General features: G+C 35.7%; 1 long non-coding RNA gene across 1 annotated transcript; it reads left to right on the forward strand.

Annotated features, from left to right (window-relative positions):
- The first annotated feature begins 14,445 nt into the window (after positions 1-14,445).
- On the forward strand, positions 14,446-17,118 carry LOC130855663 (uncharacterized). Its single transcript, XR_009054352.1, has 3 exons — positions 14,446-14,517; positions 15,551-15,708; positions 16,557-17,118. It is a non-coding gene; the product is annotated as an uncharacterized LOC130855663 (long non-coding RNA).
- The last annotated feature ends 364 nt before the right edge of the window (positions 17,119-17,482 follow it).

Genomic DNA, 17,482 nt, shown 5'->3' on the forward strand with positions numbered 1-17,482 from the left:
TTCCTAATTGAGGTCACTGATTTAAAAAAGATCAGTGATTCCTCCAAAAGAAAACAAAATGAGAGAATAAACTTAAAATGAACTTGGACAAGAAACCGAATTTCAACTCAGCTGTACAACTACTGAATATATCAAAATGCTGCCATAAACATTCTTGAGCAGAAGAAAAACTAAAAATTATAAAGAAAAATATCCACCATGTGGTCAGGTCTACTGAGTTTAAATTTCTCACGTAATTTAGAGAGAAGCAGAAAATTTTTATCCAATTTGACAAGCAAAATGAAACTTACAGGAGAGCTTTTTATTGAACTTAAAATTTCATTTTAACCCTCAGAAATAAAAGAAAATATCAGGCAGAGTACAAACAGCATGGCTTTCAGGCAAAGAAAAATAAACATACATAATTATGAGAAGAAAGCATAGATGCAATCCATCAGTGTCACTGATTCCTTGATTCACTCAATTATCTAACAAAGTTGACTGATACCATCAGGGACTAACAACAATATTATACTCTTCCCCCATCATAGCTTGAAACATATTTATTAATGAATGAAATGAAAATTTATTTCCAAAATATTTGTGAAATAGCAACACAAGGTAACAATATATGACATGATTTAATTATTAATTCATTTAACAAATGTGTATATTATTAGGCAGCATGTGACTAGGCATTAAATAAATGGGGTGGAAAGGTGGTGATACTCTGGAAGACAAATAACCTAGTTCATACTAGAAATTACAGGGCAGGTGTCATGTTAGTGGTGATGTTTGGGTGTCTCAAAATAGGGGTAAATTTAGATAGTTTGTAGAAGAAAATATTCCTTCACAAACAACAATGGACTTGAGGAAGGCAGACGACTTCAAAGAAGGCAGGTACATTTATGTAGCTCGCAATAAGTCAGCATGTATCACATCAGCTAGAGTAGATGACTTATTTTAGACAATAGTAATGGGTGAGGCTGGGGAAATAAAATGGGAAAAAATTGTGGAGGACATCAAAAGTTCTGGAAAACATGTTAAATTTGCTTGTGTAGATAATATGAAGTCATTAATTAGTTGTGATCAGAATATGTCTAATGTATACGAAAGCTATAGGAGTATGATACATGATGTGGAAAGGTCAGATAAGAGGAAAATATAAATCATCTTGGCATGACTATTGCTGCTGTAATAATAATTATTCCAGAAGTATTTTAGTTGAGATTAATTGTATTTTTAATGTGACAATGGTGAAAAAATTGAAACCATAACACATGGAAATATCCAACATAAACTTGAGCATTTTTGTATGAGAAAATTAAAATACAAACATGTTAACAAGTGCAATACAACATTAAACTTAAATTTTTATCTGAAGCACAATGCAAAGTAAGGTGCTAGGAAGAATGCAAAAGTTTTCAAACTAGGTTACCAAGAAACAGCTAAACTTTTCATCTTTAACCTTATGGTGGATGTATAAAAGCCCATGATGATATTCATAATCAGCTTTTTGCCCATTTAAAAATGTTTAATGACTTTGATTATTCAATAAATAAACTGCATTATAGTAAACAGAAAATTATTTTAAAATTAAATAACATTGCAATGTGCTAAAACAATATAAATCTTCTAAAAGGATGAATCTAAACAAACAAGAAATAGCTAAAGAGGGATCAATAAAAACTAACTGTTCTACACTCTAGGACAACGAAGATTTAGTGTATAATAAATATGGCATTTTCGACTATGTGGAAATGAAGAGTTTGGGGAATAATTGTTTAGATATCTATATAAAAAATAAGCAATATCTTCACACTATACAAGAACATAAATTCCAAATTAATTAAAAATAAAATAAAAACCAGAAAATAGTGAGAAAAACAGTGAATTATTTCTATTTTTTATTGTCATGTGACTATAATATCAGTGAAATCTAATTGAATAGAAGGTTGGTGCCAATAATACAGGACTTTTTTTTTTAAGCTCCTTATTGGAATATAATTGCTTTACACTCTTGTACCAGCTTACGAGATACACCAAAGTAAATCAGCTGTATTTATACATATATCCCCATATCCCCTCCCTCCCACGACTCCCTCCCACCTTCCCTGTTCCGGCCCTCCAAGGTATCACCCATCATTGAGCTGATCTCCCTTTGTTATACAGCAGCTTCCCACTAGGTATCTATTTTACAGTTGGTAGTATATATATGTCTATGCTACTCTCTCACTTCGTCCCAGATTCCCCTTCGCCCCCTGCCCCCCAATCCCATGTCCTCCAGTCCATTCTCTGCATCTGTGTCCTTGTTCTTGTCCTGTCACTGAGTTCATCAGTACCATTTTTTTTTTAAGATTCCATATATATGAGTTAGCATTCAGTATTTGTTTCTCTTTCTGGCTTACTTCGCTCTGTATGACAGACTGTAGGTCTATCCACCTCATTACATATAGCTCCATTTCACTCCTTTTTATAACTGAGTAATATTCCATTGTATATATATGCCACATCTTCTTTATCCATTCATTTGTTGATGGGCATTTAGGTTGCTTCCATGTCCTAGCTATTGTAAAGAGTGCTGCAGTGAACATTATGGTACATGTTTCTTTTGGGATTATGGTTTTCTCTGGTTATATGCCCAGTAGTGGGATTACTGGATCATATGGTAGTTCTATTTGTAGTTTTTTAAGGAAACTCCAAACTGTTTTCCATAGAGGCTGTACCAACTTACATTCCCACCAACAGTGCAAGACAGTTCCCTTTTCTCCACACCCTCTCCAACATTTATTGTTTCTAGATTTTGTGATGATGGCCATTCTGACTGGTGTGAGGAGATACCTTATTGTGGCTTTGACTTGCATTTCTCTAATGATTAGTGATGTTGAGCATCTTTTCATGTGTTTGTTGGCCATCTGTATGTCTTCTTTGGAGAAATGTCTATTTAGGTCTTCCACCCATTTGTGGATTGGGTTATTTGCTTTTTTGGTATAAAGCTGAATGAGCTGCTTGTATATTTTGCAGATTAATCCTTTGTCCATTGCTTCATTGGTAAGTATTTTCTCCCATTCTGAAGGTTGCCTTCTTGTCTTGTTTACGGTTTCTTTTGCTGTGCAAAAGCTTTTAAGTTTCATGAGGTCCCATTTGTTTATTCTTGATGTTATTTCCATGATTCTAGGAGGTGGGTCAAAAAGGATCTTGCTTTGATGTATGTCATAGAGGGTTCTGCCTGTGTTTTTCTCTAGGAGTTTTACAGTGTCTGGCCTTACATATAGGTATTTAATCCATTTTGAGTTTATTTTTGTGTATGGTGTTAGGAAGTGTTCTAATTTCATTCTTTTACATGTTGCTGTCCAATTTTCCCAGCATCACTTGTTGAACAGGCTGTCTTTTATCCCTTGTATATTCTTGCCTCCTTTGTCAAAGATAAGGTGCCCATATGTGCTTGGGTTTACCTCTGGGTTCTCTATTCTGTTCCATTGATCTTCCTTACTGTTTTTGTGCCAGTACCATACTGTCTTCATCACTATGGCCTTGTAGTATAGTTTGAAGTCAGGAAGCCTAATTCTACCAACTCCACCTTTCCTTCTCAAGATTACTTTGGCTATTTGGGGTCTTTTGCGTTTCCATACAAATCGTAAGATTTCTTGCTCTAGTTCTGTGAAAAATGCCATTGGTAATTTGATCGGGATTGCATTGAATCTGTAAATTGCTTTGGGTAGGACAGTCATTTTCACGATGTTGATTCTTCCAATCCAGGAACATGGTATGTCCCTCCATCTGTTTGTGTTGTCTTTGATTTCTTTCATCAATGTCTTAAAGTTTTCTGCATACAGGTCTTTTGCCTCCTTCGGCAGGATTATTCCAGGTATTTTATTCTTTTTGTTGCTATGGTAAATGGGAGAATTTCCTTAATTTCTCTCTCTGCTTTTTCGTTGTTAGTGTATAGGAATGCAAGAGATTTCTGTGCATTAATTTTGTATCCTGCTACTTTACTAAACTCATCAATTAGTGCTAGCAGTTTTCTGGTAGCGTCTTTAGGGTTTTCTATGTATAATATCATGTCATCTGCAAAGAGTGACAATTTTACTTCTTTTCCAATTTGGATTCCTTTTATTTCTTTTTCTTCTCTGATTGCTGTGGCTAAAACTTCCAAAACTGTGTTGAATAATAATGGTGAGAGTGGACACCCTTGTCTTGTTCCTGTTCTTAGAGGGAATTCTTTCAGTTTTTCACCATTTAGAATGATGTTGGTTTTTGGTTTGTCATATATGGCTTTTATTATGTTGAGGTAATTTCCTTCTATGCCCATTTTCTGGAGAGCTTTTATCATAAATGGATGTTGAACTTTGTCAAAAGCTTTTTCTGCATCTATTGAAATGATCATATGGTTTTTATCCTTCAATTTATTGATATGATGTATCATGTTGATTGATTTGCATATATTGAAGAATCCTTGCATCCTAGGGATAAACCCCACTTGGTTATGGTGTATGATCTTTTTAATATGCTGTTGGATTCTGTTGGCTAGTATTTGGTTGAGGATTTTTGCATCTATGTTCATCAGTAATATTGGCCTGTAATGTTCTTTTTTTGTGACATCTTTGCCTGGTTTTGGAGCTTCGTAGAATGAGTTTGGGAGTGTTCCTTCTTCTGCTATAATTTGGAAGAGTTTGAGAAGGACAGGTGTTAGCTCTTCTCTAAATGTTCGATAGAATTCGCCTGTGAAGCCAACTGGCCCTAGCCTTTTGTTTGTTGGGAGATTTTTAATCACAGCCTCAATTTCCGTACTTGTAATTAGTCTCTTCATATGTTCTGTTACTTCCTGGTTCAGTCTTGGAGGATTGTATTTTTCTAAGAATGTATCCATTTCTTCCAGGTTACCCAATTTATTGGCATATAGTTGCTTGTAGTAGTCTCTCATGATCTTTTGTATTTCTGTGGTGTCCATTGTTACTTCTCCTTTTTCATTTCTAATTCTGTTGATTTGTGTCTTCTCCCTTTTTTTCCTGATGAGTCTGGCTAATGGTTTATCAATTTTGTTTATCTTCTCAAAGAACCAGCTTTTAGTTTCATTGATCTTTGCTATTGTTTCCTTCCTTTCTGTTTCATTTATTTCCGATCTGATATTGATGATTTCTTTCCTTCTGCTCACTTTGGGGTTTCTTTGTTCTTCTTTCTCTAATTGTTTTAGGTGTAAGGTCAGGTTTTTTACTCTATATTTTTCTTGTTTCTTGAGGTAGGACAGTATTGCTATAAACTTCCCTCTTAGAACTGCTTTTGCTGCATCCCATAGGTTTTGGGTTGTTGTGTTTTCATTGTCATTTGTTTCTAGATATTTTTTGATTTCCTCTTTGATTTCTGTAGTGATTCCTTGGTTGTTTAGGAGTGAATTGTTTAGCCTCCATGTGTTTGTATTTTTTGCAGTTTTTTTCCTGTAATTGATATCTAGTCTCATGGCGTTGTGGTCTGAGAAGATGCTTGATATGATTTCAATTTTCTTGAATTTGCCGAGGTTTGATTTGTGACCCAAGATGTGATCTATCCTGGAAAATGTTCCGTGTGCACTTGAGAAGAAAGTGTAGTCTGTCGTTTTTGGATGGAATGTCCTATAAATATCAATGAAGTCGAGATGGTCTAATGTGTCATTTAAAGCTTGTGTGTCTTTATTGATTTTCTGTTTGGATGATCTGTCCATTGATGTAAGTGGGGTGTTCAAGTCTCCCACTATTATTGTGTTACTGTCGACGTCCCCTTTTATAGCTGTTAGCATTTGCCTTCTGTATTGAGGTGCTCCTATATTGGGGGCATAGATATTGACCATTGTGATATGTTCTTCTTGAATGGATCCCTTGATCATTATGTAGTGTCCTTCCTTGTCTCTTTTAATAGTCTTTACTTTCAAGTCTAATTTGTCTGATATGAGTATTGCTACTCCAGCTTTCTTTTGACTTCCATTTGCATGGAATATCTTTTTCCATCCCTTTACTTTCAGTCTATATGTGTCCCTTGGTCTGAAGTGGGTTTCTTGTAGGCAGCATATAGAAGGGTTTTGTTTTTGTATCCATTCAGCCAGTCTGTGTCTTTTGGTTGGAGCATTTAATCCATTTATATTTAAGGTGATTATTGACATGTGTGTTCCTATCACCATTTTCTTAATTGTTTTGTGTTTGTTTTTGTAGGTCTTTTCCTTCTCTTGTGTTTCCTACTTAGAAAAGCTCCTTTAGCACTTGTTGTAAGGCTGGTTTGGTGGTGCTGAATTCTCTTAACTTTTGCTTGTCTGGAAAGCTTTTGATTTCTCCCTCAAATCTGAATGAGATTCTTGCTGGGTAGAGTATTCTTGGCTGTAGGTTTTCTCGCTCAGGACTTTCAGTATATCCTGCCATTCCCTTCTGGCCTGCAGAGTTTCTGCAGAAAGGTCAGCTGTTATCCTTATGGGTTTTCCCTTATATGTTATTTTTTGCTTTTCTCTTGCTGCTTTTAATATTTTTTCTTTGTGTTTAATTTTTTTTAGTTTGATTAGTATGTGCCTTGGTGTATTTCTCCTTGGGTTTATTCTGTATGGGGCTCTCTGTGCTTCTTGGACTTGGTTAATTATTTCCTTTCCCAGGTTGGGGAAGTTTTCCACTATAAGCTCTTGAAATATTTTCTCAGACCCTTTCTTATTTTCTTCTTCTTCTGGGATGCCTATGATTCGAATGTTGGTACACTTAATGTTGTCACCAAGGTCTCTGAGACTGTCTTCCATTCTTTTTATTCTTTCTTCTCTCTCCTGCTCTGTGGCAGTTATTTCCTCCATTCTATCTTCCAACTCACTTATTCGTTATTTTGTCTCAGTTATTCTGCTGTTTATACCATCTAGAGTATTTTTAATTTCAGTTATTTTGTTGTCCATTACTGTTTGTTTGCTCTTTAATTCTTCTGAGTCCTTATTAACTGTTTCTTGTATTTTCTCTATTTTGTTATTGAGATTTTGGATCATCTTTACTCTCATTACTCTGAATTCTTTTTCAGGCAATTTTCCTATTTCTTCTTCATTTATTTGGTCTTGTGGGGTTTTTTCCTGCTCCTTTGCCTGCATGGTGTTTCTTTGTTTCCTCATAGTAGTCCAGACTTCAGAGGTTGCTTGTCCCAGCAATAGAGGGGTTTAAAGAAGACTGTCCAAGCCCCAGACTAATGGCAGAGTGTTGAGTCAAACAAATAGTAAATCAAGGAAACACATACATGCATAAGACACACAAATACTGAATCAAATAGAACATAAGGCACTAGAAAGACCTGACAGAAGAACCCGAGTATGCTATCAGACAATCAAAGAGAAAACCAACAGAAATTCAAAACCAAAACAGAACAAAACAAAAACAAACAAACCAAAAAAAAAAAAAAAAAACCACCACACACACAAACACAAATTCAGGGAGATTTTGAAAGCTAGGATCATATATAATAAAGAGCAAGAGTACCACCAGACAGACTGAAGATTCTCAGAATGAAATCAGACAATTATACTTAGAATTAAGATAGAGATAAAACCTAATAATAAATACCAAAGCAGTGTGTCAACTGGAGAATAAAGCAAGGAAACAGAGCAGACCAATAATATTGCTTATAAGTATATTAAGATAAAATAAACTAAAAAAGGATATAAGACAGGGCAACAGAAGAGCGTAGTGTGACTGGAAATATGAAAAGAAAAAGAAAGAAATAGAAATGTATAAAAGATAGAGATGAAAAGAAGGTAGGAGAGATACAGTCAGCACTACAAAAAACTTAGCTAGAGATAGAAATATATAAAAAGGCTAAAAATAAAAATAGAATAAAAAATAGAAAAAAAAAACATGTAGATCCCTTAGGACTAAGATAGTAATTAACAAAAAAGAAAAACCTAGAACTGACCCCAGAATGGACCAGATCAATAGAATTAATACTAATATTTCTGTTTCCTTGGGGTCTCAGCTGTATGTGTCCTTCTACCTACCTTGGGCTTTTTGTATCATCCTGCAACCAGCAGAGCTACATTTACTGTTTGTCTGTAAGTGCGTGTGTGTGGGGAGAGAGAGGGTACAATAGTGGCTCCTCCCCCTGGAACTGAGTGAGCAGTGGCACCCTGCCTGGGTCACGGTGGCTTGGGTGGCTCAGGCTGATAGAGCGACTCCAACCGCAGCTCCTCCCCACTGCTATGACTCTGCCAGTGCACCTTGCCTGGGTCACGGCAGCTCAGTCGGCCATGGTGGTGCCTGTTGCAGAGGGACACCGGCGGCTCAGGTGTAAACAGAATGTCTCCAGAGCTGGACCACTCTGAGGGCTTTTGTCTCTCGGCTGCAGGCACTCTAGGCCAGCCTCACCCAGGGGCCTTTGTTATCTCTGAGTGCATTAGCTAGGCCCACAGGGGTTCTTCCTTTGTCCGTTGCAGACACCGAAAGAGAGGCTACACCCATGGCTCCTCCCCACTGCTTGTGAGTCAGCAGTATCGAGCTGCCACTATGGCTGCACAGCTTTCTGCGGTAGGCACTCTCTGCTGCAGATTTCTTCCCTCCTGTCCTCTCAGTCTGTCTCCCCACTGCCAACAATGTTTCCCACCCTGAACCAGTTCTCCGGTTGCCACGTTCCAGCTCCCAGAATCCCTGCTCAGCTGTGAATTGATGTCTCAGTCCAGACATGCTGAGCTGTGGTGCAGATCCTCCGTGTGTTTCTCACTCTTTCCCATCTGCCACAGCTCAGCCGCTTCACCCTCTTTGAACAGTCCCAAATGCCTCCCTTCTGATCCAGGGAAAATTCCCCATTGAAGAAGGGGTTTCCCTGCCAGACAAGGGACATTTCCCCGAATTCAGCAATCTCCCCTCTGTTTCAGATCCCCCCGCCCTAGGGTGTGGAACCCGTCCCTTTCCTTATTTCTCCTCCTCTTTCTCCTTTTTTTTTTTTTTTTCCTCTGTCCTACCCAATTATGTCAAGATCTTTGCAGTCCTTTCTGGTGTCCGAGGTTGTTTGCTAGTGTTCAGCTGCTTCTCTGTGGGAATTATTGCATCTTTTGGTGTAGTCCTGATGCATCTGTGGAGAGGGATGCATTCCATGTCCTTCTACTTTGCCACCATCTTTCTTCCCCAATACAGGACTTTTATTTGTCTTATTTGCCTTTTGTATCTAGAACATTTCCTGGCACATGGTAACAAAAAATTTTACAATTTGTATAGAAACACAAAAGACCCTGAATAGCCAAAGCAATCTTGGGAAAGAAAAATGGAGCTGGAGGAATCAGGCTCCCTGACTTCAGACTGTACTAGAAAGCTACAGTCATCAAAATACAGTACTGGCACAAAAACAGAAATATAGATCAATGGAACAGGATACAAAATCCAGAGATAAATCCATGCACCTGTGGTCAACTAATCTATGACAAAGGATGAAAGAATATACAATGGAGAAAAGATAGTCTTTTCAATAAGTGGTGCTGTGATAACTGGGCAGCTACATGTAAAAGAATGAAATTAGAACATTCCCTAACACCATACACAAAAATAACTCAAAATAGATTAAAGATCTAAATGTAAGGCTGGATACTGTAAAACTCTTAGAGGAAAACAGGCAGAACACTCTTAGATATAAACCGCAGCAAAATCTTTTTTGATCCACCTCCTAGAGTAATGAAAACAAAAACAAAAATAAACAAATGGGACCTAATGAAACTTAAAAGCTTTTGCAGAGCAAAGGAAACCATAAACAAAACTCAAAGACAACCCACAGAATGGGAGAAAATAGTTGCAAATGAAGCAACCAACAAGGGATTAATCTCCAAAACATACAAACAGCTTATGCAGCTCAATATTGAAAAAACAAACAACCCAATAAAAAAAATGGGTAGAAGGTATAAATAGACATTTCTCCAAAGAAGACATACAGATGGCCCAAAAGCACAGGAAAAGATGCTCAATGTCACTGATTATTAGAGAAATGCAAATCAAAACTACAATGATGTATCACCTCACACCTGTCAGAATGGCCATCATCAAAAAATCTACAAACAAGAAATGCTGGAGAGGGTGTGGAGAAAAGGGAACCCTCCTACACTGTTGGTAGGAATATAAATTTGTCCAGCCACTATGGAGAACAGTACCAAGGTTCCTTAAAAAACTAAAAATAGAGCTACCATGTGATCCAGCAATCCCACTCCTGGGCATATATCCAGAGAAAAGTATAATTCAAAAAGACACATCACCCCAATGTTCATTGCAGCACTATTTACAATATCAGGACCTGGAAGCAACCTAAATGTCCATCAACAGAGGAATAGATAAAGAAGATGTGGTACAATGGAGTATTACTCAGCCACAAAAAAGAATGAAATAATGCCATTTGCAGCAACATGGGTGGATCTAGAGATTGTCATACTGAGTGAAGTAAGACAGAGATAGACAACTACCGTGTGATATTGCTTATATGTGGAATCTAAAAAAAAGTGTGCAAATGAACTTATCTACAAAACAGAAATAGAGTTACAGATGTAGAAAACAAAATTATGGTTACCAGAGGGGGAGAAGGTGGGGAGAGATAAATTGGGAGATTGGGATTGACATATATACACTATTCTATATAAAATAGATAACTAATAAGAATCTACTGTATAGCACAGGGAACTGTACCCAATATTCTATAACGGCCTATATAGGAATAGAATCTAAAAAAGAGTGGAGATATGTATATGATATATATATCTGATTCACTTTGCTGTACCCTTGAAACTAACACAACATTGTAAATTAACTATACTCCCATAACAATTAAAACAAAACTTAATGTATATTTTTTGAATGTTGGGGAATACTGAAGAAATTACAAAAGATTTGAGATATTTAACATTACAGTCAAAGGCTAAAATACAGTAAGTTCCCTATATACAAATCTTCAAGTTGAGAACTTTCAAAGATGCAAACATGAGTTCACATGACCAATCATGTAAGTTAGTTCACGTGTCTGGTGTACATTGTCATGTGTGTGCATCCTCTACAAGTGGTTGTGCTTTTGTGTACTTTGCTGTACAGTACTGTATACAGTACAATAGTACAGTATCTTTATTTCAAACCAAGGATGTCCAGATAGTTTAGGACAGTTGTCACTTCTAAGTAAGGACAAGAGATTGAAGACACTAGCAGAACAGATTTAATATGTACCTGCATTATTGTATTCTTATTATTTTGAGTAATCTAAATTTAAGATACAAAAATGTTACAAGTTAACAAAACTTAAGGGAAGAAACTTAGGTTTTTGTTATATCATTCTCTCTGTAAATGATTAGACCTGAACTATTTGATAGTTAAAAAAATAAACAAGGGATCACTGAACACCCTCTTATCCTTTTGTATTCTACTTGCACCCTAAAAACCCTCTTATCTACTTGTACCTCTTATTCTGCTTGTACCCTAAAAACCCTCTTATCTATTTGTACCTCTTATTCTACTTGTAACCTAAAAACCCTTGTTATCACCTTTATGGGTTAATATTATTGTGTGTTGTCTCCCAAACTAAACTAAAAACCCTCGAGTTCAGGCACAAAGGCAAAGAAGTTTTGTATCCTAAATGAGGTAATACAAATTTTTGGAGAAATGTAAACGAAAAATACTGCTTTCTTAGCAGTCATAATTTGTGTTAACTACTGAACTGTAGGTCCTTGGTCAACAAGCAAATATAACTAATAAAAAAAGACATGATAAACATAAAAGGACTGAAACACATGAAAATTTTTGTTATTGAGCCAAACACATTTTGCATACATTTACCACAGCATTTTTAGAAGAACCAGAATAGTTTCAAATACAATTCTTCCTTGGGGATTTGTACAACGGATGTCAACCACCTGTATAAAATGTGTAAAATTCAGTTTCTTGCAGACCTTTCTGTATATTTCAGTAAAGTGTAGACATAAACATATCTATAAATATGACATCCTTTTAGAAACAGAAAACTAGACTGTTCTTTCTGGGACCTGGGAGACCTCTGTAAATGCATCTCAAAGTGAGAATAAGGGAAAAATGAAGCTGAAGCCATTATGAGAACTGCCTTAACAGTTTCCTATTTATAGGAACCTTTGGGAAATGTGAAGTGACAACTGAAAAAGACACACAATGTGAGAGCTGTGAGTTCAGTTTTATTTGAGGACTTCCTGAGGAGAAAGCCTCTCAGCTGTGAGGAACTACTCTGAAGAGGTAGCAGGGAAGGTCAGAATATATATGATATGTATGATTTTGGTGAAGGAGGTATGTGCAATCAAGCACACATCTCGGTAGAAGGTTGCTACTAGTCGCAAGGAGCAGATGTCTCCATTAATGATCTTAGTGCTTTTCTAGGTAAGAGAAGATGCAAGAAATTGGGTTCATAAAATTTTCTCCTGAAAATATCTGTCTGAAACCCTGTTCTGCCAGTTTTTCCCGGAGCACAGAGTGCCTCATTTCTGATCTCCACTTTGAACTCCTCTCAGAATTAGAAAGTACAGTGGCTAATGATTAATCCATGTAGAGCCAGATGGTGAGTATCATTCTTTAGTTGTCAGAAGCATATGGAATAGAAAAGTGGTATCAAAGGTTGTGAATCAGTTTCTCTCTCTTTGTCTCCATTTGCTAATAGTACTTCCTTGCTCTGCCAGGGAACTTCAAGATGTAAACTGTTTCCATATAAGACAGAAATATTCTACTGATTCAAACTAATCAGTATTCCTCTGGGCATTATATTTCACTTCTCTCTGCTTATGATTTTTTTTTTTGCATATGAAAGAATTTTAATGTTTTCTGACAAGATCTTTTGTTACATTCCTTTTGGAATTATTAAACAAAACCTTTTTTCCTCTTCTTCCTCTTTAGTCACTTTTATCTCTCACTCTGAGTTATGTGTTTCACTGTCTCCTGCCTGGGACTTCCCAGAGTGTTAATGATTGTAAACCAAAAGATAGTAGTTATTCACAAAAGCAACTTTAATGAGCTTTGAGTCTTAAGGGGATTATGTTTTTTGTTTTGTTTTGTTTCTTTTGCTAACAATAAAAGAAATTTCTTTTTCAATTTTATGCCTTGAAATACACCTAATTGAGATTTGCAAACCTTTAAAACATAACTCATCAATAGGAAAATGCTTTGATATATATTTTTATATCAATGCTTTTAGGAGGCATATGCTTTATTCTTGAACTTTGAAAATTCATAAAAAATACTCTGAAAACTATGTTTTACTCTCAACAAATTAAAATGTTTACCTTAGGGGAATGCTGAATAGGATACCAATGTAAATTCTAACATATTAACTTTATTTCATATACTTAAATGTCCTTAAAACTAAATGCTATTATTATACTTGAGAAATAACTGGTCTTAAAAATTTTCTTATCATTTGGGAAAAAACATTTATGCCATCTGTGATAGCTGTGTAATTCAACAGTTTATAAGGATTTTTAAATAATTCCATATTTAAGAATTATATCTAAGTGTAAATTACTTTTATTTAAACAATAAGCCTGAAAAAATGCAAATTAATTGTATTAGGATGATTTCTGTGCTCATTAACTGAAAATGCTAATTCAACTAGCTGAAATGGTATTTTCCTGACAAAGTAAAAATCCATAAATAGGGTAATTTCCAGGGATGCTATGAACATATTTTGAACATTCCCTCAAGAGTTGAGGTCTCTTCCAAACCCACTTGGCCAGCATTAACTTTACTCTGGCCAGTGTCTTCATGGTTGCAAATTTTGTTCACATCTCCATGAAAAGGGGAGAGAGAACTTTTTCCAACACAGGTAAAATAACACTTCTCTTTACTCTGATTGGTCAGTTCAGAGAGTAGACTGTCTGCCCAAATCTGAGGCAGATACAATCACCAGAGACAGAATTGGATTTAAGGGACTTCCTTGGTGGCACACAGGTGGTTGAGAATCCACCTGACAATGAAGGGGACACGGATTCGATCCCTGGTCTGGGAGAATCCCACATGCAGAGGAGCAACTAATCTTGTGTGCCACAACAACGGAGCCTGCGCTCTAGAGCCCAAGAGCCACAACTACTGAAGCCCACGCGCCTAGAGCCCATGCTCCGCAACAAGAGAAGCCACTGCAATGAGATGCCTGCACACCACAATGAAGAGTAGCCCCCGCTAGCTGCAACTAGAGAAAGCCCATGCACAGCAATGAAGACCCAACACAAGAAAAAATAAATAAATAAATAAATAAATAAATAAATAAAATTTTAATAAAGAATTGGATTTAATATCAAGATAATTAAGCTTTAGGCCCATTAATTGGCCCATAATAGGCCCATAACCTTTTCCTAAGGCACAGACAGAGGCCCTAGCAATATGTTCATGTTTTCATATTTTCTTTTTTGGAAAAATTTGCAAAATAAAATATTTTAATCCAAATTAGTTAAGACTGCTGTGTCTGAACTTTGACTTACTCTCTCTATCACAGTCACTACCCTTCATTTCAGATGGTGTTCAAGTTTTGAATATTTGGAGAGATCCTGCTATGGAGAATTTGATTGGAAGTTCACATAGTATAGGGTTAATGGTATGTATTTGTGTGGTTTGTAGTCACCTTTACGTTTAGTTGGTACAGTTAACATTTTGCTAGGCTTCCAATTTACTGCACATAGTACTTAGGTTGAAATGTAATATGAATATATATTAAGGTATCTGGTGTGAGAAGGGTGTGGATAATGGTTGGAAAAAGCAATTTAAAATATAGAAAATAAGAAATAGTCTATGAAATATTGTTCCAACACCAGAAGAGTACAATTGTTAGCTGAGGATTCAACTTGCATCTTTAACTTATTAAAGTGGAAGATTATTCTTGTCTGGAATATATTTCATACTGTAGAATAAACAAGTATAAATAAATCATATTTTTTCCTTTTTGATGGAAATTACATAAAATAGAATTTATCAGAATTTCTTAATTTGTAGGGCACATACCAATAGCAAAACTAAAAACAGAAAGTGATTATTAATAGTAAAATCAAAGTTGTTTGATTTTAGCTTTTCTGAATGAAAGACTAAAGCATGTTTTTATTCTATCAAAAATAATACTATGAAATTATTTCATAGGAAATAGTGATCAAGGGCTATGGATTTTGAAAAGGAAGGAAAATACAGAGATGAGTCAAGCAGTTTAATAAAATTTATTTTTCTGCTTTAATTTTAGGTTTAAATTTTTTTTAATTATTAATTTTCTTGTTTTTAACAAATATTTAATCATTCATATGTTTACATTTATAATTTGTAATAGTTTTCTTACAGACAGCCTGAAAATTTTTTACTTCTCAGAACACAAAAAATCTTGATCCTTTTGAAGAATGCTATAGAGACCAATCAGGATTCCAACTCTGGAGTAAAAAATAGGGTTGATTACTGGATATGATTTGAGTTCTTCTAAGACAGTGAAGATAGAGGTTAGGTGGGCCACCAAGATGTCCCAAGTCAGGATAAATGATGTAACATAGATTAATATAAAAGTTAATTTGTAGTTTAAGAAAATATTGGTCAGTATTAAGAAGAGAAGCATCATTTGTGTATATGCAACATATGGTTCTTTTTTCCTCCAGATAAATACACTGAAAGTATGACTTTATAAATAAAGAGAGAATGGATAAAGAAGATGTGACATGTATATACAATGGAATTTTACTCAGCTAAAAAAAAGAATGAAATCGAGTTATTTGTAGTGAGGTGGATGGACCTAGAGTCTGTCACACAGAGTGAAGTAAGTCAGAAAGAGAAAAACAAATACCGTATGCTAACACATATATCTGGAATCTAGAAAAATTGTATTGATGAACCTAGCAACAGGGAAAAAATAAAGATGCAGATGTAGAGAACAAACTTGAGGACACGGGGCAGGGGAAGGGGAGGCTGGAACATAGTGAGAGAGTAGCATTGACATATATACATTACCAAAGGTAAAACAGAAGGCTAGTGGGAAGCCGCTGCATAGCACAGGGAGATCAGCTTGGTGCTTTGTGAGGAACTAGAGGGGTGGGATGTGGAGGGTGAGAGGGAGGCCCAAGAGGGAGGGGATATGGGGATACATGTATAAATACACCTGATTCACTTTGTTGTACAACAGGAAGTAACATAACATTGGAAAGCAATTATGCTCCAATAAAGATGTATAAACCAACAAATAAATAAATAAAACCATTAGTCATATAAATATTTTGCTTTAGAAAGAGTACATATGCATATGAAGATGGTTAATAGAGATATCTTTTCTGTATCAATCTCATCTCAACAGAAAATATATGGCCCATTGAAAACAGGATAATTTTGATATGTTTATTGACATAGATAAAAGAATCAGTGTAGGGAAATCACAAAGGCTACTTCAATAAAGTGACTTCAGCAGCAGATGAGCTGGTACCAACCCTAGGCCTAGGGGAACAAAGAGGTGTAACTGGAACCCAGAGGGAGATAGTAGAGTGTCATCTGCTACCTAGAGTGACTTTTGGTTCAGGAACTAGCCAGTCTGAGCTCACTTAGAAAGGGAAGGGAGAAGCCAGGAAAATAAATACTCTTACCTTACTCTTTTCTCTCCCTTCAAACTATTGCTAGATTTCTCCACTGGCTGAACTCAACTGGAAGTCAAAGGAATGAGAAACCATGGATATGATTTATACAGGTCAACCTCCTGGGTTAGAGAGCAGGATAGAACATAGATATGGAGGCGCAAAATGGTACTAGATGCTGATGAATAAATGATGTCAGAACAATGTTAATTTAACTTCAATTTGTGTGTTCTACAAAACTATAATTCAAAAAGATACATGCACCGCTATGTTCATAGCAGCACTATTCACAATAGCCAAGACATGGAAACAACCTAAATTTCCATTGACAGATGAATGGATAAAGAAGATGTGGTACATATATACAACGGAATATTACTCAGCCATAAAAAAAGAATGAATTAATGTGATTTGCAGCAACACAGATGGACCTAGAGATTATCATACTAAGTGAAGTAAGTCAGAAAGAGAAAGACAAATACCATATGATATTACTCATATGTGGAATCTAAAATATGACACAAATGAACTTATGTGTGAAACAGACTTATAGACATAGAGAACAGATTGTGGCTGCCAAGGGGGAGGTGGGTGGATGTGAGATAAATTGGGAGTTTGGGATCAGCAGATGCAAACTATTATATATAGAATGGATAAACAGCAAGGTCCTACTATATAGCACAGGGAACTATATTCAATATCCTGTGATAAACCATAATGGAAAACAATATGGAAAACATATATGTATAACTGAATCATTTTCTGTACAGCAGAAACTAACAAAACTTTGTGAATCAACTGTATGTCAATAAAATAAAATTTAAAAGATGAAATATAAGAAAAAAAATTTGTGTGTCCTTGAATTGATTGGTTATTTAATGACATGGATAATATATATATGTGTGTATATCCTATGGGATAGAATATCCATTGTTCATGTCAATAAATATATATATTCTGTTACTCATAGAA

This window comes from Hippopotamus amphibius, chromosome 6, assembly GCF_030028045.1.
Source record: "Hippopotamus amphibius kiboko isolate mHipAmp2 chromosome 6, mHipAmp2.hap2, whole genome shotgun sequence".
Taxonomy (NCBI): domain Eukaryota; kingdom Metazoa; phylum Chordata; class Mammalia; order Artiodactyla; family Hippopotamidae; genus Hippopotamus; species Hippopotamus amphibius.